Consider the following 26,107-nt stretch of genomic DNA (forward strand, 5'->3'; position numbering starts at 1 on the left):
AGGATACAGAATTTTAGGTTAGTAGGATTTTTTTTCAACACTTTAAATATTTTACTCCACCCTTTTTCTTTTCTTTCTTTTTGTCTTTCTTTTTCATTTTTATTTTTTTATTATTTATTTATTTATTGCTTGTGTGGTTTCTAAAGAAAGATGCCATATAATTCTTGACTTTGTTCTTTTATGTGTAAGGTGCTCTCCCCAACCCTCTTTCAATATTTTCTCTCTATCATTTATTGTCTGTAGTTTGAATGTGATGTCTAGGTATAGACTTCTTGATATTTACCCTGTCTGGTTTTGTCTGAATTTTCTGGAACTGAGGATTATTGTTTGTCATTAATTTTGGAAATTTCTCAGTTGTTATTACTTTAAATATTTCTTCTGCTCCTTTTTGACTTACTTTTCTTGTAATATTCCCTTTATGTGCCTGTTTATACCTCTTGTAATTGTCCCTTAGTTCTTGGATATTCTGCCAAGAATATTTTTATTTTATTTTAATTTCCTTTTCTCCTTGCTTTTCAGTTTTAGAAATTTCTATAGAGTTATCCTCAGGATTCGTTCCTCAACTGTTCAACCTACTGACTTCTGAGTCCCAGGATGGAGTCAGCTACATTCAAACCACTTGATTGGTTTGGGGAAGAGACAATGCTCCAAAGAAAACTGGGGAGCTATTACCTAAAGGGGAAACAGGTGCAAAACAGATAATAATGACAGAAATCAACTGCAGATGCCTCAGAAAACCAGGAAAAGGACTGTTTATGAGGTAGACATCAGAAAATGATAGCTAGACTTCAGTGGGGGACATTTAAAACAACACAGAGGAGTGCAAGATGGACAGGAATATGCAGGAAAATCTGAAGTGTGGAGTCAAGCGCCCTTTACCAATGCGGCTCAACACCAATACTCTGAAAGCATGCTCAGTGACTTGGCATTTATTGTAGTTTCTTATCTGTTCTTTCCGTCACAGTAGTCACAGCTCACATGTGGCTATTTAAACTTAAATTAGTTTTAATTAAATAAAATTAAAACTTCAGTTCCTCAGTTGTACTAGCTACATTTCAAGTACTCAGTAACCTTAACATGTGGCTAGTAGCTACTGTATTGCTTAGTACAGAATAGAACATTTTCTTCACTGCAGAAAGTTCTATTAGGTAGCACTGGATTTAACTATTATTTGCATCATTTCAGTTATTTTTCCCAAGAAACATATATGTTGAGACATCATACTTTTCTTTTGCTGGCCAATTTGAAATAAAGAGGAAAACAGAATCGAATAATTTTGCTAATGATAGATCTAATAAAGAATCTCCAATGAGAGGCTTAAGCTCAAACATGAAATTCAATTAAAAATCTTGATTATCTATCCATGACTACACAAATCCCTCTGTGTGCTCTTTTTCTCTTCCCCTAATTATGTCCTGTCAAATTGGAAAATAAGTTGTGATTATTGGAAGCTGGTCAGGTTGAGTAACAGACACCAATTAAGTATATACTGAAAGAAGAGAACATGATGCTGGTTAATCCTTGCTTTTGGACTCCACAGCCCCCCAATGGTGTTATACAAACCTCTCACAGGAATGTAAGAAACTGTCTTCAATTGCTCTGTCAGCCTCCCACTGGGCACCCTGGATGGTCCTGACAGCATCAAGGGGAGCCTGGAGTTCCAGGACTGCATCTTCTTGTAATTGATGAAAAATATTTACAATTGCCACATCCCCAAATTGTATCAGACATTTCCTATGTTAAGGGAAATAACATGCTACACAGATGCTGTCCTTTGGGTTTTATACATGCAGTAGATATTAATTTGGAGTGTGTTTGAGTTCGGTTGTCAGAAAAAATGAGCAGAATGGATGGCAACCAACATTTACTTAGCCATTGCTATGGCCAGACTCTGCCAGACATGACAACAGAGCATTTCATGTATATTTCACAAGAGACCTATGTGCTGTAGGGATTATGCCTACTTTAATTAGTCAGAGAACTGAGGCTTAGTAAGGTCAAGCAACATTTCAAATGTTGTCACTAAGTGGCAGAGCTGGGATATTAATCCGGTATTGTCTAACACCACTTTTGAGTTTTTTACCACCTGGTATTTCTGCAGTATTTGATGAAAAGATAGGGGAGTTTGGCCTTTGGTTGGGATCATCTCCTCTGCTTCATCAAAAGTTTGTACTGACTTCAGTTACAAAGTCCTAAGACTTTGGGAAGTGTTGAATTTGGAGTTTTTGTTTGTTTGTTTGTTTGTTTGTTTACCTTTGTCAGGCATATATGTACAGGAATCTCAGCCACTTCTTGTATGCATATATTTATTGAATCTTCTTTCAGCAAACAGTTATTGAGAATCGGTTGTGCAGCAAATATTGCAGATATAGTAATGAATAAATAAAGCATGGTCTCTGCCTTCAGAGAGCTCACAATATCCTAGAAGAGATAGATATATCAGTAAGCTATTACAAAGCAGGGTGATAGTGATAATCAGAGAAGAAAACATAGGGTGCTATGCAGTTTCATCCCAGAGGTAGGCTGGCAGGAGGAACAGCCAGGTGCAGGCATTGAGGGGGAACACTGTGGAGAAACTAAAAGCAATAATGGAATCAACTAAATCAACTCAATGTTACATATTTTTTTATTATCACCAGGTACTGGCAATTCTAAATAATATCAATAATATCAATGATATTTAAAAAAAAATTTGTTGATCTAAGTTCTAATTAATTGTAGAACTTACTGTTGAGTTTGAATAATGTATACATAAGCAGGAAATTAGGGCATTTTTGTTACATGTTCTTTAAGAAACATTTTATTCTACACAGAAGTTAATCCAGATAACCCCTGGTTATACTGTCAGTCCTCCTCCTCCCATGCCTCCCACCACAAGAAAGATGACAGGGCTAAAGTTACTTCATGCTATTGTGACCACTATTTGTGTTCAAAAAAAAAAAAAAAAAAAAAAAAAAAAAAAAAAAAAAAAAAAAAAAACAGGGAAATAGTACTAACTACAAGTTGTAATTATTTTGTAACCGGTAAGGACAGATTTAATTCAAATGTGATATATTTTGCAGATTTTAGTAATACCTTCCAAAGTGACATTATTCTTCTTTTAAAACTGTGAATTGTCTGTTTTCAAACTAGTAAACAAATTAAGAAGCTAGTAAGTGTTATTCATTATTATGTGATTTTAACTGAAAATCATTTAATCTTTTAGAGGAGAGTGAAAGCAATCTTCTCTGGATGTCCAATGCCCTAGGCCCAACACGAGTGCTACAGGCCCAAAATAAGGGGACTCTGACAACCCACGAACTTGGGAGAGGCTGATACGTTAAAAATACTCAGGATGGCGGTAACCCAGGGTATGGGCTGGGGAGTGGTAAGAGCTGAGTCTCACGAGATAGTAGGAACCAGGTAAGGAGGGCCAGGGATTTAGAAGATTTTGAAAAAGAGGGAGTCATGGTTAGGTTTGTGCATTAGAAAATACATAGACAAGAAATACGACCACGGCAGCAGACTGTTGTCTTATATCACTACTTTTTTTGAACTTTAAAAATTTTAACAACTCGTGTCAGTTATGCTCCACATGACAATATTTTGCTCATCATTAAGTGATGCATGACTATGTTTTAAAATAATTTCAGGTTTCAAAACAAGATGCAAAAATAGTACAAAAACTGTTCTATATCTTTCACCCACAGTTGCCAACAGTTAAATCTTAATATGATTGAAACAATATTATTGATAGGCTATATTATTATCTAATCTACAGACTTTATTCAAAGTTCTCCAACGGTTTCACTAATGCTCCTTTTGGTCCAGGATTCAATACAGGTTATGATGCTACATTTGGTTATTATTTCTTTAGTTAATATCTCTTCCAATCTGGAAAGTTCCTCAGTTTGTCTTTGTTTTTCATGACCTCAGCACTTTTAAAGAATACCAGACATTTATTTTATAGACTGGCTCCCAATTTGAGTTTGTCTAATGTTTCCCTATGATTTAATTCTGATTTAAAGTTTTGGCAAAGATGCTGCAAAGTTGATCTTGTGTTCTTCTCAAGGGATCATTGAGAAGGCTTTTCCTATACCAGAACCCCCAATCTAAAAACAAGATAATGCTAAGAAATATAAAATTAGAGTGAGCTACAGGTAATAGAAACCGTAAAACTCAACCCCAGCTCAATACCTAACTTGATTGACTAATGACCCAACAGAAAAAATGTGCCTGTTTTTAGGCATAATTATCAAGAGGTACATGCTAATTTGTGCTATTACTAGTGGCATTTATATCACTTGGTTAAGGGGATATATGCTGTGTGTCTTAATTATGGTTATTTTTCTATTTGTAATTAAGAAATCGTTTATGTAGCATTATTTTGAAATCATGTAAATATCCTTTTTCTCATACTTTCACCCACTAATTTTAGCATCCACTGATGATTCTTGTCTGAAACAAATAATACTGTTATGTTTCTCAAATAGTGATTTTCTATTTCCACTGTTCCTTCTGCATGTATTAGTTGAAGGAAAAATTGTCTCATTTACTCACTTATTCTTTCATTAATTCATTCATCGGTTATATCAGTATAGATCCATCATTTTTTATTTTAATCTCTGGATTGTAATTTTTCCTATTATTTATTTTATTTCTCAAAAATTCCCAGACTTATCCAATGAGAACTTCTCATGTTGGTTTCTGTGTCTTTTCAACATGCCCTCAATTTTTCTTGCTCAGAAAAAACTAGTGTCATGTATACTTTGTTTTTCAAAAAGAGAATTTTAAAATATTGTTTCCTTATTCTTGACATCATTAGATCATTTGATATTGTTTCACAGCTCTACGATGTTCTGTTTTGTGCCATCCCTTAATCAGCTCTCACTTATTTTTCTCCTTGTGCTTCAGTTGGGTAATTGCTATTGACCTATCTTCAAGTTCACTGATTTATTTTTTCCTCAACTGTGTTGACTCTACTGATAAGCTCATCAAGAGCACTCTTCATATTTGTTACCGTGTATTTTTATTTTTAGTATTTCTGTACGTATTTTTTCCTTCAAGCATCTTTCTTTCTTCAGAAACTTCTCATCTGTGTATTGTTTGTGAATGTTGTCCACTGTTTCCACTGGAAATGTTAGCATATTAATCATAGTTATGTTTAATTTCTTGTCTGATCATTCCAACATTTGGATCACCTCTGGGTTTGATTCTACTGATTGTTTTGCCTCTTGACAGTGAATGGCATTTTCTCACTTTTTAGTATCTTGTCATTTTTTATTGAGTGCCAGACATTCTATCTAAACCAGTAGTGGCTGAGGACAATAGTAATTATGCCTAAAAACAGGCACATTTTTTCTGTTGGGTCATTAGTCAATCAAGTTAGGTATTGAGCTGCATTTGAGTTTTACTGTTTCTATTACTTATAGCTCACTCTAATTTTAAATTTCTTAGCATTATCTTGTTTTTAGATTGGGGGCTCTGGTATAGGAAAAGACTTCTCAGTGATCCTGCTCCACTCTTATCTGTAAATTTTCCTGTACCTGTGTCACAAGAGTGCTGTCTCTCTATTCTCTTACCTACTCTGTACATGAGTAATATCTTTTTTCAATTATTATTTTCTTCTTTGAGCATTTTCAAAGTTTACTTTCTTACATCTTTCTAAGGTTTTTGTTTAGCTAAATGTTTAATTTTCTTACTTTTATTCTTTTGTCTTATATTTGCAAGAGTATTTATGGCTATTGTTTTCTTCAAACATTATTTTAATGTACCCACATATTCTGATAAAGTGTTTTTTTTTCTTTTTTTCTTTTTTTTACAAATTCTATATTTTAAATTTGCATTTTGCCTTTACATGAAATTGTATATGAATTCCAACAAGACATTTTGTGGTTTTCAAAATTTTTTGGGGGTTATATCTGAGTGTTTTTGAATAGTGATCAGATTGTTGTTCATAATATTTCTACTTTACAAAAGTTAATGCTGATTTATTTGTTACCTAACTGATCTTAACATAAAATCAATGTTGTAGAGGTCTCATGATTGATTTCAAGATGATATTCTCTGTTATCAGTGTATAGTCTGTACTATGTGTATGTGTGTGCATGAATCTTGCTTTGTAAATTAAATTGAAAGTCTTTTTCAAATTTTGAGAAATGTGTGGTCTCATTCACATAATAATATTCATAATTATGTGTTTCATATTAACTATGTTAATGTACTTACCTGATGCATATTCTTTGATCTTTTATTTTTTTTAAATGTTTTGTGGTGTGGAGGAGGAGCAAGATGGTCGAATAGAAGCCTTCACTGATCATTATCCCTGCAGGAACACCAAATTGAACAACTATCCACACAAAACAAGTACCTTCAGAAGAATAAAAAATCAGGTGAGTGATCACAGCACTTCCTTTTAACTTCATATCACTGAAGGAGACAATGAAGAGGGTAGGAAAGACAGTCTTGAGTTGCCAATGCCACCTCTCCCCAATCTTCCAGCAGCAGCCGCATGGCACAGAGTGACAATCTGTGTGTTTGGGGGAAGGAGAGTGCAGTGATCATGGGAGTTTGCATTGGAACTCAGTACTTCCCTGTCACAGCAGAAAGTAACACTGAGCAGAACTCAGCCAGTGCCTATGGAGGGTGCATTTAGTTCAGCTCTGGCCAGGGGAAAAATCACTTATCCCAGTGGTCAGAACTTGAGTTTTTGCAAGCCTTGCCACTACGGGCTAAAGGAGTCTGGGGTCCTAAATAAATTTAAAAGGCAGTCTAAACCACAATGACTGAAATTTCTGGGCAAGTTCTAGTGTTGTGCTGGGCTCAGAGCAAGTGAACTTTAGGGGCAAGCAACCTAGTGAGACACCAGCTTGGATGACCAAGGGAGTGCTTGCACCACCCCTCCCTCAACCCCAGGCAGTGCATCTAGCAGCTCCAGGAAAGACTCCTTCCCGTTGCATGAGGAGAGAAGAAGGAAGAGTAAAGAGGACGTTGTCTTGCAACTTGACTATCAGTTCAGCCACATAACTCATATACAGTATCAGGCAGAGTTGTGAGGTCCCCATTCCAGGCTCTAACTCCTGGGCAACATTTCTAGACACACACTGGGCCAGAAGAAAACCCACTGCCTTGAAAGAAAGGACCCAGTCCTGAAAGAATTCATCATCTGCTGACTAAAGAGCCCTTGGACCCTGAATAATCACTAGCAACACCCAGGCAGTACTTACTGTGAGCTTTGGGTGAGACCTAGAGTTGTGCTGGCATCAGGCATCACCCAGCACATTCTTAACTGTGATGACTACAGGGAGAGACTCCTGCTTGGGAAAGAAGAAGGAGGAGTAAAGGGAACTTTGTTTGACAGCTTAGGTACCAGCTCTGCCACAGTGCACAGTGGGGTAGAGTACCAAGCAGGCTTTTGGGATTCTCAATTCCAAAGTATTTCTGAACCTGCCCTGGGAGGGCCAGAGGGGAGCCTAATGCCCTGAAAGGAGAGTTCCAGGCCTGGCAGTATTTGCCACAAGTTGACTCAAGAGCTCTTGGGCCTCGAGTGAACATGGGCAGCAGCTAAGCAGTACTTGCCTGGGCAGTGATGGTCTTGGAGAGAGATTCCTTTGCTTGCAGAAAGGGGAGGGAAGAGTAGGAAGGACTTTGTCTTGTAGCTTAGGTGCCAGCTCAGTTGCAGTAGAATAGAGTACCAGGTAGATTCCTAAGGTTCCCAACGCCAGGTCCTGGCTCCTAGAAAGCATCTCGAAATCTGCCTGGGACTTGGGAGGGCAGGGGACAGGTCTTGCTGCCTTGAAGGGAATGGTACAATCCTGGCAGGCTGTGCCAACTGCTGATTGTCAAGTTCTAGGGACTTGACTGAACATAGGTGATATCAAGGCAGTGGTTACCACAGGCCTTGAGTGAGAGCCAGTGCTGTGTTGGCTTCAGGTCTAGCCCAGTGCAGTCATCATGACAGTGGTCACAGGGCTGCTTATATGACCCCTCCACAAGCTTCAGGAAACTTAGCAAAGAGAAAGACTCAATGTGTTTTGAAGAAAGTAAGAAAATAGAACAAATGTCTCTGCCTGGTAATCCTAAGAATTCCTCTGGATCTTATTGAAGACCATCAAGGCAGTACTTCTATGAGTCTGCAAGAGCCAGAGGATCACTGGGCATGGGGTATCCCCAAATGCAGATACAGCTACAGTAACTAAAAACTTAGTTTTTACAGCTACAGTAACTAAAAACTTAGACAACACCCAAGTCCCTACAAATACCTGGAAAGCCTTTCTGAAAAGAATGGGTACAACAGGCCCAGATTTCAAAAACTATACCCACAAGCATCAAAATCATCCAGGAAAACATGACTTCACTAAATGTTCTGAAGAAGGCACCCAGGACCAATCCTGGAGAGATAGAAATACGTGACCTTTTAGACAAAGGTTTCAAAATCACTGCTTTGAGGAAACACAACAAAATTCAAGAAAACACATGAAATAATTTAAAATTATATAAGATAAATTTAACAAAGTTATTGAAATAATTTAAAAGAATCAAGCAGAAATTCTGGAGTTGAATGTAATTGACGTACTGAAGAATGCATCAGAGCTTCTTACCAGCAGAATTGATCAAGCAGAAGAAATAGTGAGTTTAAAGTGAGTTTAAAGACAGGCTATTTGAAAATATACAGTCAGAGGAGAGAAGAAAAAAAGAATAAGGCATATTCACAAGACCTAGAAAATAGATTCAAAAGGCCAAAACTAAGAGTTACTGGCCTTAAAGAGGAGATAGAGAGAGGGAGATAGGAGTAGAAAGTTTATTCAAAGGGATAATAGCAGAGAACTTCCCAAATCCAGAGAAATATATTAATATCTAAGTACAAGAAGGTTATAGAACCACAAGAAAAATTAACCCAAGTAAGGTTACCTTGACTACCTCAAGACATTTAATAATGAAACTTCCAAAAGTCAAAAATAAAGAAAAGATCCTAAAAGCAGCAAGAGAATACACACACACACACACACACACACACTCAGTGAAGCTCCAATACATTTGGCATTAGACTTTTAAGTGGAAACCTTACAGGCCAGGAGAGAGTGACATGACATTTTTAAAGTGCTAGAGAAAAAAGAATCACCCTAGAATAGTATATCTGGTAAAAATACTATTTAAACATAAAGCAGAAATAGACTTTCTGAGACAAATGAAAGTTGAGGGATTTCATTAACCCTAGATCTGTTCTATAAGAAATTCTAAAGGGAGTTTTTTCATTCTAAAAGAAAATGATGTTAATAAGCAATAAGAAATTTTATAAAGGTGTAAAACTCACTGGTAATAGTAAGTAAACAGAAAAACACATAATATTATAGAACTATAATTGTGGTATGTAAACTACTTACATCTTGACTAGAAAAACTAAAAGATGAACTAATCAAAATAGTAACTATAACAACATTTCAACACATAGATAATACAAAAAGATATAAATAGAAAAACAACAAAAAGTTAAAAAGCAGGAGGACAAACTTAAAGTGTAGAGTTTTTATTCATTTTCTCTTTTCTTGTTTTTAGTCTACATAATCATGTTAAGTTGTTATCAGTTTAAAATCATGGCTTATAAAATATTATTTGCAAGCCTAATGGTAACATCAAATAAGAACATACATCAGATTCACAAAAAATAAAAAGCAAGAAATTAAAACATAACCACCAGAGAAAATCATCTTTACTAAACAGAAGACAAGAAGGAAGAAAAGAAGGAGGACCACAAAACAAACAGAAAACAGGTAACAAAATGGCAGGACTAAGTTCTTACTTATCAATAATAATATTGAATGCAAATGGACTAAACTTTCCAATCAAAAGACATAGTGGCAGAATGGATTCAAAACAATGAGACCCAATGATCTGTTGCCTACCAAAAACACACTTCACCAATAAAGACACATAGAGACTGAACATAAAGGAATAAAAGAAGATATTTCATGCCAGTTTAAAGAGAAAAAGAGCAGGAGTAGCTATGCTTATATCCAACACAACAGATTTCAAAACAGAAACTACAAAAAGAGACAATAGAGTCATTTTATAATGATAAAGGGTCAATTCAACAGGAGGCTATAACAACTTTAAATAAGTATACACCCAATGCTGGAGCACACAGATATATAAAGCAAATATTATTAGAGCTAAAGAAAGAGCTAGGCCCCAATACAATAATAGCTGGAGATGTCAACTTTTCATTTTAAGCATTAGAGAGATCATTTAGAGAGAAAATCAACAAAGAAACATCAGACTTAATCTGTAATTTTAGACCCAAGGGAGCTAACATATATTTACAGAACATTTCATCTAATGAATACACAATACACATTATTTTCCTCAGCACATGGATTATTCTGAAGAATAGATCATGTGTTAGGTCACAAAACAAGCCATAAAAAAATTCAAAAAAATGAAATTATATCAAGTATGTTCTCTGGCCACAATTAAATAGACTAGAAATCAATAACATGAGGAATTTTGGAAACTATGCAAACACACTAAAATTAAACACTATGTTTTTGAATGACTAGTGGGACAATGAAGACATTAAGAAAAAAATTATTAAATTTCTTGAAACAAATGACAATGGTAACATAACATACCAAAATCTATGGGATATAGTGAAAGCAGTACTAAGAGGAAAGTTTTAAGCTGTAAGCTACATTAAAAAAGTAGAAAACTTCAAATACACAACCTAAGAAAACAACACAAAAGATCAAGAAAATGAAAAGTAGATTTTTGAAAAGATATGCAAAATAGACAAACTTTTAGCCAGATTAAGAGAAAAAGAGAGACCTAAATAATCAAAATCATAGATGGAGAAGGAGACATTACGACTGATACCACAGAAATTCAAAGGATCATTAGAGGCTACTATGAGCAACTATATACAATGATATTGGCAAAGCTAGAAGAAATGGATAAATTCCTAGATATATGCACCCTACCAAGATTGAACCATAAATAAATCTAAAACCTGAACAGACCAATAACAAGGAACAAGATCAAAGCTGTAATAAAATGTCTCCCAGCAAAGAAAAGCCTGGGATTCAATGTCTTTATTGTTAAATTCTACCAAACATTTAAAAAACTAATACCAACCCTACTCAAACTTCCAAAAATAGGAGCAGAAGGAAATACTTTCAAATTCATGCTATGAGGCCAGTATTACCCTGATATCAAAACCAGATGAAGACACATAAAAAAAGAAAGAAAAGAAAAGAAAACTACAAGCCAGTATCCCTAATGAACATTGATGCAAAAATCCTCAACAAAATATTAGCAACCAAATTCAGCAACACATTAAAAAGATCATTCATTATGACAAAGTAGGATTTATCCCAGGGATGCAAGGATGGCTCAACATATGCAAATTAATCAGTGTGATACATGATATCAACAGAATGGAGGACAAAAACCATATGATCATTTCAATTGATGCTTATAAAGCAGTTGATATAATTCAATCTCCCTTCATCACAAAAGTCCTAAAAACCCTTAAAAAATGGGTATAGAAAGAATATACCTCAACACAATAACAGCCATATACAACAGACCCACAGCTATATCAGACTGAGGAGAAAAACTGAATGCTTTTTCTCTAAGATCTGAAACATGACGAGGATGCCCACTTTCACCATTGTTATTCAACATAGTACTGGAAATCTTAGCTAGAGCAATCAAAAAATAGAAAGAAATAAAAGGTATCCAGATAGGAAGGGACAAAGTCACAGTATCCTTCTTTGCAGGTGACATGATCTTATATATTTGGAAAAACCTAAGGACTTCACAAAAACTATCAGAACTGATAAACAAATTCAATACAGTTGCAGGATACAATGTCAACATACAAAAATTAGTAGCATATCCATATGCTAACAGCAAACAATCTGAAAAAGAAATCAAGAAAGTAATCCCATTTACAATAGCTACAAATAAAATACCTAGGATTTAATTTAACCAAATAAGTGAAAGATCTCTACAGTGAAAACTACAAAACATTATTGAAAGAAATAGAAGAGGACACACACACAAATGGAAAGATATTCCATGTTCATGAATGGGAAGAATCAATATTATTAAAATTTCCATATTACCTAAAGCAATCTACAGATTCAATGCACTTTCTATCAAAATATCAATGACAATCTTCACAGAAAACAGAAAAAAATTCAAAAAATTATATGGAACCACAAAAGACACAGAATCCTGAGCAAAAAGAAAAAAAAGGCTGGAGGAATCACATTATTTGACTTCAAATTATACCACAGAACTATAGTAACCAAAACAGCATGGTTCTGGCATAAAAAGAGACACATAGACCACTGTAAGACAACAGACAACCCAGAAACAAATCCATACATCTACAGTAAACCCATTTTTGGCAAAGTTGCTAATAGTATACTTTGGGGAAAGGGAAATCTCTTCAATAAATGGTGTTTAGAAAACTGGATATCTATATGCAGAAGAATAAAACTAGACCCCATCTCACAGCATGTACAAAAATTAAATCAAAATAGACTAAAGACTTAAATCTAAGACCTCAAACTATGAAACTGAAAGAAAACATTGGAGAATCTCTCCAGGACATTAGAGTTCGTAGATTTCTTGAGTAATACCTCACAAGCACAGGTAACCAAAGTAGAAATGAACAAAGGGGATCATATCAAATTAAAAAACTTATGTGCAGCAGGGCACCCACTTGGACAGACAGAGCAGTTTGTGGAGACTCGCATCACGAACTTTTACTCCAGAACTACTGCAGGAATAAACCAGGAAAGTGGAGAGAACTCACAGACCCTTTGAAGGAAGCAGATTGCTCCTGCAGGACCTGGGAGACAGCCCAAATACCATGAGTGCCCGAGCTGTGAAAATGGGAAAGGGAGACTGTCCACTGACAAACACATAACCACACTGGGGAACCTGAAGGTCTAGATCATGAGAAAAGGATCTGACCTCACCTAGAGCTGAGTCAATTTAGAGAGTCGAGTGAAATACCAGGGTAGAGGAAGCAGTGGAAAAAAGATCTATGGGTGCTCTGCGTCCCCTGGGAAGCTATTTCGGACTTGTTTCACAGAGGTCCTTTGGGGAGAGCTGCCAGAGGTACTGGGAAAAGACCACAGGGAGAAGGAAAACTCCAGTTGAACTTTGTAAAAATTCCAACCAAATGCAAAGTCTCCTGGCCAGAACTTGGGAAAGGGCATAAATCTGATTTGCAGACTCCACAGGCAGGAAAATACAAAAGCCCTGCTTGCTTTCACAGCTGAGAGGCAGGTAGCCTGGGACAAGTTCTTAGCCCTGCTTTCTCACTGCCTGGAAACCAAATCGGTGCTGTTAAGGGGGACACAGTGGGATTGAGACTGGCCTTTTGTATAGTCTCATAGGAGACTCCTTTTCCAAAGGAGCTCGGTGAGGCCTGTGACTGCTGGTTTTCTCCCATTTTCCTGACAACCTACCTGACACAGCAGAGAGAGTCATAATCCTCCTGGGAACATAACTCCATTGACCTGGGAATGACAACCCCATCCCTCATGGCAGTCACAGCAAGCCCTGCCCAAGCAGAGTTTGAGCTCAGCTATGCCTAGCCCTGCCCCCACCTGATGCTCCTTCTCTACTCACTGTGGTAACAGAAGACAAAGGGCATATGCTCTTGGGAGTTCTAGGGTCCCACCCACCACCTGATCCTCCCTATATTACCACAGCTGATGCTCTCGTGGAAGTGCCACCTCCTAGAAGGAGGATAACCAGGACAAAAATAGTGCATTAAACAACCGAAACTAAGGACCCTCAGAGAATCCATTTCACACCCCACCACCACCACCATCAGAGCAAGTGCTGGTATCCATGGCTGAGAGAACTGCAGACGGCTCCTATCACAGGACTCTGCAGACAACCTCCAGCACCAGTCCAGAGCCTGGTAGAACTGCTGTGTGGTTAGATCCAGAAGAGAGATAAGAATCACTACAGTTAGGCTCTCAGGAAGAGACATCCCTAGGAAAAGGGGAGAGTACTACATCAAGGTAACACCCCATGGGACATGAGAATCTGAATAGCCTCGAGCCCTAGATCTTTCCACTGATATATCCTACCCAAATGAGAAGAAACTAGAAAAACAATTCTGGTAATATGACAAAACAAGGTTCTTTAACATCCCCCAAAAATCACACTAGCTTACCAGCAGTGGATCTGAACCAAGAAGCAATTCCCGATTTACCTGAAAAAGAATTCAGAAGGTCAGTTATTAAGCTAATCAAGGAGGCACCAGAGAAAGGTTAAGTTCAATTTAAGGGAAAAAAATCATACAAGAAATGAGAAGAGAAATCTTCAGTGAAATAGATAGCATAAATTAAAAAAAATCACAACTTCAGGATATAGAGAATGTACTTAGAGAAATGCAAGATGTTCTGGAAAGTCTCAGCAATAGGATCGAACAAGCAGGAGAATTTCAGATATCTTTGAGATCTTTTCAAAGATTAATCTCTTTCTTTGAAGGTTTTCAAATTAATGCAATCCAACAAATACAAAGAAAAAAGAATAAGAAAAAATGAACAAAGCCTCTGAGAAGTTTGGGATTATGTTAAGGGACCAAACCTAAGGAATGTTCCTGAGGAAGATAAATCTAAAAGTTTGGAAAACATATTTGGGAGAATAATCAAGGAAAACTTCCCTGGCCTTGCTACAGACCTAGACATCCAAATACAAGAAGCTCAAAGAACAACTGGGAAATTCATCGCAAAAAAATCGTCACCTAGGCAGTATGTCATCAAGTTATCAAAAGTCAAGACAAAGGAAAAAATCTTAAGAGCTGTGAGGCAAAAGTACCAGGTAACCTATAAAGGAAAACCTATCAGATTAACAACAGATTTCTCAGCAGAAGCCCTACAAGCTAGAAGAGATTGGGCTATGTCTTCAGCCTCCTTAAACCAAACAATTATCAGTCAACAATCTTGTATCAGGCACGACTAAGCTTCATAAATAAAGGAAAGACGCTGTCTTTTTCAGACAAATGCTGAGAGAATTTGCCACTACCAAGCCAGCACTATAAGAACTGCTAAAAGAAGCTCTAAATCTTGAGACAAATCCTGAAAACACACAAAAACAGAACCTCTTTAAAGCATAAATCTCACAGGACCTTTAACATAAAAATACAATAAAAGAAAAAAAGATATACAGGCAACAAATAGCACAATGAATGGAATAATACCTCACATCTCAACACTAACATTGAATGTAAATGGACTATATGCTCCTCTTAAAAGATATAGAACTGCAGAATGGATATGGATAAGAATTCACCAGCAAACTGTTTGCTGCCTTCAAGAGACTTACCTAACATGTAAGGACTCAGATAAACTTAAAGTTAAGGGGTGGAAAAAGACATTTCATGAAAATGGACACAAAAAGCAAGCAGGTGTTGCTGTTCTTTTATCAGACAAAAAATCCTTGAAGCAACAGCAGTTTAAAAAGACAAAGAAGGACATTATATAGTAATAAAAGGCCTTGTCCAACAGAAAAATATCACAATTCTAAATATATATGCAGCTAACACTGGAGCTCCAAAATTTATAAAACAATTACTACTAGACCTAAGAAATGAGATAGACAGCAAGACAATAATAGTGGGGGACTTCAATAATTCACTGACAGCGCTAGACAGGTCATCAAGACAGAAAGTCAGTGAAAAAACAATGGATTTAAACTATACCTTTGAACAAACTGACTTAACATATATTTATAGAACATTCTACCTAATAACTGCAGAGTGTACATTCTATTCATTAGCACATGGAATTTTCTTCAAGATAGACCATATGAGAGGCCACAAAACAAGTCTCAGTAAATTTAAGAAAATTGAAATTATATCAAGTACTCTCTCAGACCACAGTAGAATAAAACTGGAAATCAACTCCATAAGAAACCTTCAAAGCCATGCAAATACATGAAAATTATATAACTTTCTCCTGAGTGATCATTGGGCCAACAATGAAATCAAGATGGAAATTTAAAAATTCTTTGAACTGAATAATAATAGCAATAAAATCTATCAAAACCTCTACGATACAACAAACGTGGTGCTAAGAGGAAAGTTCATAGCTCCTAAATGCCTACATCAGAAAGTCTGAAAGAGCACAGACAATCTAAGTTTGCACCTCAAAGAACTAGAGAAACAAGAAAAAATCACACCCAAACACAGTAGAAGGAAGGAAAGAACCAAGATCAGAGCAGAACTAAATTAAATGGAAACAAAAAAGATACAAAAGATAAATGAAGCAAAAATCTGGTTCTTTGAAAAGGCAAATAAAATTGAAAGAACATTAACAAAATTAACCAAAAAAAGGAGAGTGAAAATCCAAATAAGCTAATTAGAAATGAAACGGGAGCTATTACAACCATCTACTATGAGCACACTTACAGGCATAAACAAGAAAACTTAGAGGAGATGAATAAGAAACCACCCTTCTAGCTTAAATCAGGAAGAATTAGATATCCTTAACGGACGAATAACAAGCAGTGAGATTGGAATAGTAATAAAAATATTACCAACAAAAAATATCCAGGACCAGTCAGATTCACAGCTGAATTCTACCAAATATTCAAAGAAGAATTGATACCAATCCTATTGACACTATTCCACAAGACAGAGAGTGGATCTCCCCTAAATTATTTTATGAAGCCTGAATCACCAGACATAACAAAAAAGAAATCTACAGGCCAATATCCTTGATGAACATAAATGCAAAAATTCTTAATAAAATACTAGCTTAACCGAATCCAACAACATATCAAAAAGATGATCCACCATGATGATCAAGTGGGTTTCAAAGTAGGGATGCAGGGATGGTTTAACATATGCAAGTCAATAAATGTGATACATCACATAAACAGAATTAAAAACAAAAATAACATGATTATCTCAATAGACACAGACAAGCATTTGACAAAATCCAGCATCTCTTTATGATTAAAACCCTCAGCAAAATTGGCATACAAGTAACATACCTTAATGTAATGAAAACCATCTATGACAAACCCACAGTCAACATAATATTGACTGGGGAATAGTTCAAAGCATTCCCTTTGAGAACTGGAACAAGACAACAATGCCCACTCTCACCACTTCTATTTAACATAGTACTGGAAGCCCTAGTTGGAACAATCAGACAAGAGAAAGAATTAAGGGCATCCAAATTGGTAAAGAGGAAGTCAAACTGTCACTGTTTGCTGATGATATGATTGTATACCTAGAAAACCCCAAAGACTCCTCTATAAAGCTCCTAGAATTGATAAATGAATTCAGCAGTTTCCAGATACAAAATTAATGTACACAAGTCAGTAGTTCTCCTATACACCAACAGCAATCAAGCTGAGAATCATATCAAGAACTCAACCCCTTTTACAATAGCTGCAAAAAAATAAAATTCTTAGGAATATACCTAACCAAGGAGATGAAAAACTACAAAACACTGTTGAAAGAAATCATAGACTATATAAACAAATAGAAACACATTACATGCTCATGGATGGGTAGAATCAATATTGTGAAAATAACCATACTGCCAAAAGCAATCTACAAATTCAATACCATTCCCATAAAAATATCACCATCATTCTTCACCGAACTAGAAAAAACAATCCTGAAATTCATATAAAACCAAAAAAGAGCCAGCATAGATAAAGCAAGACTAAGCAAAAAGAACAAACCTGGAGGCATCACATTATCTGATTTCAAACTATACTATAAAGTCATAGTAACAAAAACATCATGGTACTGGTATAAAAATAGGCACATAGACCAATAGAACAGAATAGAGAACCCAGAAATAAACCCAAATACCGACAGCCAACTGATCTTCAACAAAGCAAACAAAAACATAATGTGGGGAAAGGATGCTCTATTCAACAAACAATTCTAGGATAAGTGGTTAGCCACATGTAGGAGAGTAAAACTGAATCCTCATCTTTCACCTTACACAAAAATCAACTCAAGATGGATCAAGGACTTAAATCTAAGATCTGAAACTGTAAACATTTTAGAAGATAAAATTTGATAAACTCTTCTAGACATTGGCTTATGCAAGGATTTCATGACCAAGAACCCAAAAGCAAATGGAATAAAAACAGATAAATAGGTGAGACTTAATTAAACTAAAGAGTTTTGCACAGTAAAAAGAACAGTCAGCAAAGTAAACAGACAATCCACAGAGTGGAAGAATATTTTCCCAATTTATACATCTGACAAAGGACTAATATCCAGAATCTACAATGAACTCAAGCAAATTAGCAAGAAAGAAGCAAACAATCCGATCTAAATTGGGCTAAGGACATGAATAGACAATTCTCAAAAGAAGATGTAGAAATGGTGAACAAACATATGAAAAAATGTTCAACATCACTAATTATCAGGGAAATGCAAATCAAAACCACAATGCAATACCACCTTACTCCTACAAGAATGGCCATAATCCAAAAAAATCAAAAACTAATAGATGTTGGCGTGGATGTTGTGAAAAGGGAACACTTCTACACTGCTGATGGGAATGTAAATTAGTACAACCACTATGGAAAACAGTGTGGAGATTCCTTAAATAACTAAAAGTGGAACTACCATTTGATCCAGCAATCCCATTACTGGTTATCTACCCAGGGGAAAAGAAGTCATTATACAAAAAGATACTTGCATACACATGTTTATAGCAGCACATTTCATAATTGCAAAAATGTGGAACCAACCCAAATGTCTACCAATACAACTAGTATATAAAGAAACTGTGAGAGAGAAATATATAATTACATATTATATATTATATATATTTATATAATATATATAATATATAATATATATTATTAATATATAATATAATATAATATATATTATTAATATATAATATAATATAATATATATTATTAATATATAATATAATATAATATATAATATATATTATTAATATATAATATAATATATAATAGTATATATATAATGGAATACTACTCAGCTGTAAGAAAGAATGAATTAATGGCATTCACAGCAATTTGGATGGGATTGGAAACTCTTATTTTAAGTGAAGTATCTCAGGAATGGAAAAGCAAACATCATACGTTCTCATTTATAAGTGGGCACTAAGCTATGAGGATGCAAAGGCATAAGAATGACACAGTGGACTTTGAGGACTGTGGGGGAAAGGATGGAAGTGGGGTGAGCAATAAGATACTAACATTTGGGTTCAGTGTATACTGCTCAGGTGATGGGTGCACCAAAATCTTGTAAGTCACCACTAAAGAACTTACTCATGTAATCAAATACCACCTGTTCCCCAAAAACCTAAGGAAATTTTTTAAAAATAGAAAAAAGTCATTGACCTGCAAAAAAAAATAACTTGTGAACAGCAAAGTAAGCAATGAACAACCCACAAATGAGAGAAATATTTGAAAACTGCTCATCTGACAAGGAATTAATAACCAGAATCTATAAGGAGTTCAAATAACTCTATAGGAAAAAAATTAATAATCCAATTTTAAAATAGGCAAAAGATATGAATAGACTTTTCTCAAAAGAAGACATGCAAATGGCAAACAGGTATATGAAAAGATGCTCAATGTCACTGATCATCAGAGAAATGCAAATCTAAGCTACAATGAGATATCATGTCAGTTGTGCCTGTAACACAAAGAAAGAATAAATGCTTGAGGTAATGGATACCCCATTTATCCTGATGTGGCTACTACACATTGTATTCCTATATCAAAGTATCTTATGAACCCCATAAATACATATGCCTACTATGAACCCACGAAAATTAAAAAAAAAAAAGTTTTGGTATTTAAAGAGGCATTTAGTTTTCATCTGTGATTATCTCTCCACTTACACATTTTTAATTTCCTTGATCACTAATTTTCTCATTTAATCTTTTAGCATTCTTATTTGTCATTTTCAGTAGAGTCCTTTAGCATCCACCTACAGTCTATGAAGAATTGAGTTAGTTTTATGCTACTTTCTTATTTCCCTCTCATTTTTCATCCTTTTCTTTAGTTATTATTATAGATAATATTTGTACATTTACCTTCTATCTTCATCCCACCTTTGCTGAAATCTGATATGTATAACCACACTCTCTGTCTCTCTCATGTAGTCACCAGCAGTCTTTTTTCACAAGTTTTCCAAGTGTCCTCTTGGTCAAATGAATATTTTCCTCTAGTAGATTTCTGAAGAATGCTAATGATTACAGAATTCACTAAGTTCGGGTATGTTTAAAATTGTTTTTCTAGAGTTTTTTACTTTTAAATGATTGTTTCATTAGAAATAAAATACTTGGTCCACACTTCCCTTCATGAAATAATTCTTTATTTAAAAAAATACTTATTTATTATTGCATGGCTTCATATATTGTTTTGAGAAGTGTGATGCCAGTCAACAGTTTTGCACTTGTAAGTTAGTATTTTGTTTTTTTCATGGAAGCCTCAAGGATTTTCCTTTTGTCTTTGAAGTCTAAGAGTTTTATAAAATATATCTCAGTATTGGTCGTCCTGGGGTAATTTCTCAAAAACTTCATAGGTCCTTCTGATATAAAAATTCGTGTTTTCTTTTGTGTCTGGAAAATGGCATTTAATTACAGTTTTAAATATTAAAAGTGTTCCATTATTTTACCTTCTTTGGTCAGAATCTCCAATTATATGTATGCTATTTCTTCTCTACCTGTTTTTTTGCTATCAACACATTTTCTCTGATTTGTTTTCATTCTTTATCTAATTTCTATTCTTTTTGTTATTACTTTAATTATAAAATGGGAGAGTGTTGTTCTATGCCTGTTATTAAATTTTTGTTTGAATCTACTATCCCCTGACAGTCTTGTAATTTAGTCTTCATTTCCAAAACAATTTTGATTTTTAAATTTTTTCCCCTTTTCTTTCCCTGGTTCTATCAACACTTTTCATGTTCTTTCTGCTTTTTGTCTATTTCTGTTTTTGGTTCTTAAATCTCTAATTCAAGGTGATTTTCCATATTCCCAAATTCTTGCTTCAGTATATTTAATTAACTTCGCAGTTTTGTCTTTCAGGTTTTTTTCTGCCTCACGGTTATTATTTGAGGGAGAATTTTCACCAGTTGAAATGTGTCGACTCTTGTTTTCTGATTTTATAAATAACTTTGAGTATACTTTTTAGTTGTCTTCCATTTATTTTTAAAGATTCGCTGATATTTGTCTTTCTATTGCTTGATATTGTGTCATTAAAAAAAGAATATTTTTAATTCAATGCTGCCTTCTTCTGCCAGTGTACAAAAGTCTAATTTCTTTAGTGGATTTTAAGTGTGTGTGTATATGTGTGCATATGGGGGACAGACATTTTGTGTCCTCTATTTTTTGTTTTTGTTTGTTAGTTTGTTGTCTTGCAATACTCTAAAAGTTTTCTATTCACTTGTTTCCCTCATAACCACTCAGCTATCAAATGGCTCCTTCTCCTTCCTCGTTGTCTCTTTCTGTTCCTGAAGCTATCTTTCAAAGATTGCCATTTCAAATCATATCTACCTTTAGATCATTTCTTGTCATTGGTAATTAGATCTATCAATAGTAATTTCTAGCAGTTTCACACTTATGGTAGACTCTCTCTTTCTGGCCGTGGTTTCAGACAAATTTATGTTCACCTTTTGTTGTCATCTTCCCCTTTTCTTCTGTTTTTCTCAAGCTGTCCTTGCTTGTCTTGAAAAGCTTGTGGTAGGATCATGAATGACGGCTCACTGGGATTTGGCAATTTTTCTTTCTACGGTTATTTTGAAGTTTGGTAATTCTGTCCTCTATTTATGTTGAGAGTGTGGGGTTTGTGCAGTTTTTGTTGTGTGTTGTTGTTGTTGTTCTTGTCATACTCTATTGTTTTAAAATAATATTTAGGAAGATATACACTTAGATTTCTGCTATTTCTGCTATTATGTTTAGCTACCCAGAAGTCCCCACATATCATTATAGAACAATGCTCTCTCATTTTGTAGCATGAACAAGAGCTAGTATTAAAGATAAAAATTTTTATGCTATATGACTCTTGTACAAGTCAGGCACCTAATCAGTGGTAGATGCTAAGAATAACATGCTGTAGTGACTAAGACCTCATACCATAGGATAAATAAATCTCATTTCAAAGATTGGTATTCTAGCTGTTATCATGGGTTACTTACCTAACTACTTTTGCCCCTCACTATCTTCATTTAACAAATAGGGATTATGCTTACCTCATGGTTGTTTTGTGAAAACTAAATGAAATAAACTACAAAAAGTCTGAAATATATCCTCTAACATCATGTATCTCAATAAATATAAATAGGAACCCCTCTTCTCCAAAAATGTACCCTTAAAGCTTTTTTAGAGTTCTTTCCACAATATCCTGCTGCCTATGTAGTTAGAGCTTTGACCAACCCAGTCTTGGCTTACTACGAGGAAGAATAAAGGTTATTTTAGCATGTGAGTATTACATGTGGCTCTAGGTTTTTTAAGACATCAAAAGAAAGCCAGGTATGGTGGCTCATACCTGTAATCCCAGCACTTTGGGAGGCTGAGGAGGGTGGATCATGAGGTCAAGAGATGGAGAACATCCTGGCCAACATGGTGAAACCCCATCTCTACTAAAAGTACAAAAGTCAGCTGGGCGTGGTGGTGCACACATTTAATCCCAGCTACTCGGGAGGCTGAGGCAGGAGAATCACTTGAACTGGGAGGCAGAGGTTATGGTAAGCCAAGATTGTGCCACTGCACTCCAGCTTGGCCACAGAGTGAGACTCTGCCAAACAAACAAACAAACAAAATTCAAAAGAAATATCTCAGCATCCAAAGAAAACTTGAGAATCTAATATCCTTTTGGGATGTTAAACCCCTCCACAATATTCCCGGAAGTTGGTCATTCATCTAATTTAGTGGGTCTGTAATCACAAGCAAACAAAGAAAAAAATTACTATTTCCTAAGAAGACTATGTTTTTTCCTCTGTATTTTTGGCTGTACAAATGTCCTTTATTATGTAGACCTGACATCTCCCACCCTTCAACTTCCATCCACTATTTCAGCTTCCATCCATTGTTTCCAGTCCTATCAACTAAAAGCCACTACATTAACTCTATGTCCCAGTGCTCTGATAGTCTCACAAGAGTTATTTAAACCAAGTGTTCCATTAAACCTTTCTTCCCAAACTGTGAAGCCTTCATTGTTTTGGAGACTGTTTCTGCTCTGTAGAAATAACTTGGCTTTCTGCCTGATTGTCCCTAAGATAGAGGTTAGAATGTTTTTCCCTGACTGCAAAGTCTACCAGATCCCTCTCAGCAATGCCCCGTTTTGCATCTTCTCAAGAGCCCAGACTTTCACACAGCAGAGCACCTGTGGTAATAATCTCTTCTCCATATACTAAAGTGCATTGTCTAGTTATAGGATATAGATATGTGCCCAGCAGGGCTCAGAACCTTTAGTGAAAGTTTCTATTTCTGATTTTATTTCATGCTTCCTCTTATTTTGGAACGGATTCTCTCACTTCACTCTTCCTCTCCCATCCCCCATTCCTGCCAGCATATTGTCATATTTGATTGAGTATATCAGTAATATAAACTGATGAGCTGCATAGAAATATGATGTAGATATAAAGGCATTCATCAAACAAGTTTAGAGTGGCCCCAAGTTTAAAACAAATTATAAATAGACTTGTCATGAAACTCCATTTTAGCAGACAGCATGACAACAAAATAGGCAGAATACTGTCTAATAGACTTAGGTTGCTGGCATAGCTACCGTATCCATCATGTTTGCTACCATGTCTTTGATTTCAAATATAATATTTTCTCCACTTCTGGCCACGTATCAGATATTCTTCATTTATTCAACATAGTCATCAAATTCTTAAAGCAAATGATATTCCTATTTCCCAACCAAGTGATTGTCACTAGCAAAATGGTGGTATTGTGAATAGTAGTAGTAGTAATAATAGATAGCTTTTGTTGGGTACAAATCTGTCTACCCGATTGAATGCTTTACGTACCATCACAATAGTCCTATAATCATCACTATCGTCCTATAAGTCTTCAATGCCTGTGCCTTTGCCTAAATATACCATAATATAGCTCTTTCTTTTCATGAAATTCCACTTCATGTCCTTCCTTTGTAGTCCTTGTCGTCTGGCTCCTGCCTCATCACTCTGTTGATACTAATCACCAATAGCCATCTTATTAACCAATTCAAAAGCTTCTCTTGTTTTCTCATCCTGTTTGGTCTTTCCTCCTGGGTTTTATTTTACATTTCTGACTATTATCTCATTCATTAACTTTTCTAATAATTATTACAACACTTATTTTATAGATAAAGTAGTTGAGTCTTCCATGGGTTAAATAACTTGCCCAGGGTTACACAGCTAGTAAGTGAAAGAGCCAGGGTCGACAACTCTAGTGTTCAGGTTTTTTACCCCACTAAGCAATCCCAAATCCCAAAACTCAAACTTCACAGTTATTTAACCAACTCTACTCCACAGATATTTGCCTCCACTTCACCTGGGCACGTCATTCCCATGGCCATGCTTTGTGGACTTGAAGTTCCAAGATCATAAACTAAAATTGTGATTTACTAATCACAACAGTTCCCCTGTAATTATGCCTCCTTTGTATCATTTGTTTATTTTTATTGTATGTATTTAAGGTGTATAACATGATGTTTTGATATACATATGCATAGTGAAATAATTGCTACACTCAAGCAAATTAACTTATTCATTACTCACAGTTATCTTTTTTTAAATGCTAAAAGTATCTACAATCTACTCTTAGCAAATTTTCAGTATATAATACAACATAATTAACAGTAGTCCTCATGCTGTACCTTAGATCTATAGACTTAGTCATCTTACTTAACTATAAATTTGTATCCTTTGGCCTACATCTCCTTATTCTGTCCCATTCCTCCCACCCATGGTAATTACCATTTTACTGTCTGTTTCTACATATTAGCCTCTGTTCAGTTTTAACATATAAGTGAAATCGTACAGTATTTTTCTTTCTGTTTCTGACTTATTACACTTAGAATAAGTGATCCTAGAATAAGGATCTCTAAGTGATCCTTAGAATAAGGCTCTCCAATTTCATCCACAGTATCATAAATGGCAGATTTTTCTTTTATTTTTAAGGCCGAGTAGTATTTCATTGTGTATATATACCAGTCATCCACTGATGAACACTTAGTTTGTATCCATGTCTTGATCATTGTGACTAATGCTGCAGTGAACGTAGGAGTGCAGTCATCTCTGAGGTGCTAATTTCATTTCTTTGACTATTTCACCAGATGAGGGGTTGCTAGATCATATGGTAGTTCCATTTTTAATTTTTTGAGCAACCTCCATACTGTTTTAATTAACAGCTATACCAATTTACATTCCCACCAAGCCGTCTTCTTAAATAATTTTAGTACAACTCTATTCCATTTCTTCAAGTCTCCTCTCGCTGGTCAAACTGCTGCATTTGCCCTATTAATCTGGTACTACATTCATCTACCTACTCTGTTTCTGAATAGATAGATGCTCTGCTGGAAAAAGGGTATTTTGTCGTGACATCCTTAGTGCTATTAAACTCCATATTCCTGTCCACTCCCTTTGCTCCTTCCCCTAAACCCACCACTCCACTGATGTCACTCTACTCCCAACAAGTGCTAGAGTCTTTTCTCCAGCATAATAAAGACCATGGAAGATGAAACCACCGTATTTTCCTCTCTTCTTCCTCCAAGCTTATTTTCACTTATCTTCATCTTCCCACATCTACATTTCAAACTTGGCTGTACATTAGAATCCCCTGTGGAAATGGTATGATTCCCAACACTCAGGCAGAGCCCCAGTCCAATTAAATCAACATCTATTGGGCATGGGGTACAGGTATATATATATATATATATATATATGTATATATATATGTGTGTGTATATATCTATATACGTGTGTGTGTATATATATATGTATATAGATAGATAGATAGGTTTTTTTTTGAGTTGGAGTCTCGTTATGTTGCCAGGCTGGAGTGGAGTGGCGCAATCTCAGCTCACTGCTACCTCTGCCTCCCAGGTTCAAGCGTTCCTCCTGCCTCACCCTTTCGAGTAACTGGGACTA

This window comes from Piliocolobus tephrosceles, chromosome 9 (genome assembly GCF_002776525.5).
Source record: "Piliocolobus tephrosceles isolate RC106 chromosome 9, ASM277652v3, whole genome shotgun sequence".
Lineage (NCBI taxonomy): Eukaryota > Metazoa > Chordata > Mammalia > Primates > Cercopithecidae > Piliocolobus > Piliocolobus tephrosceles.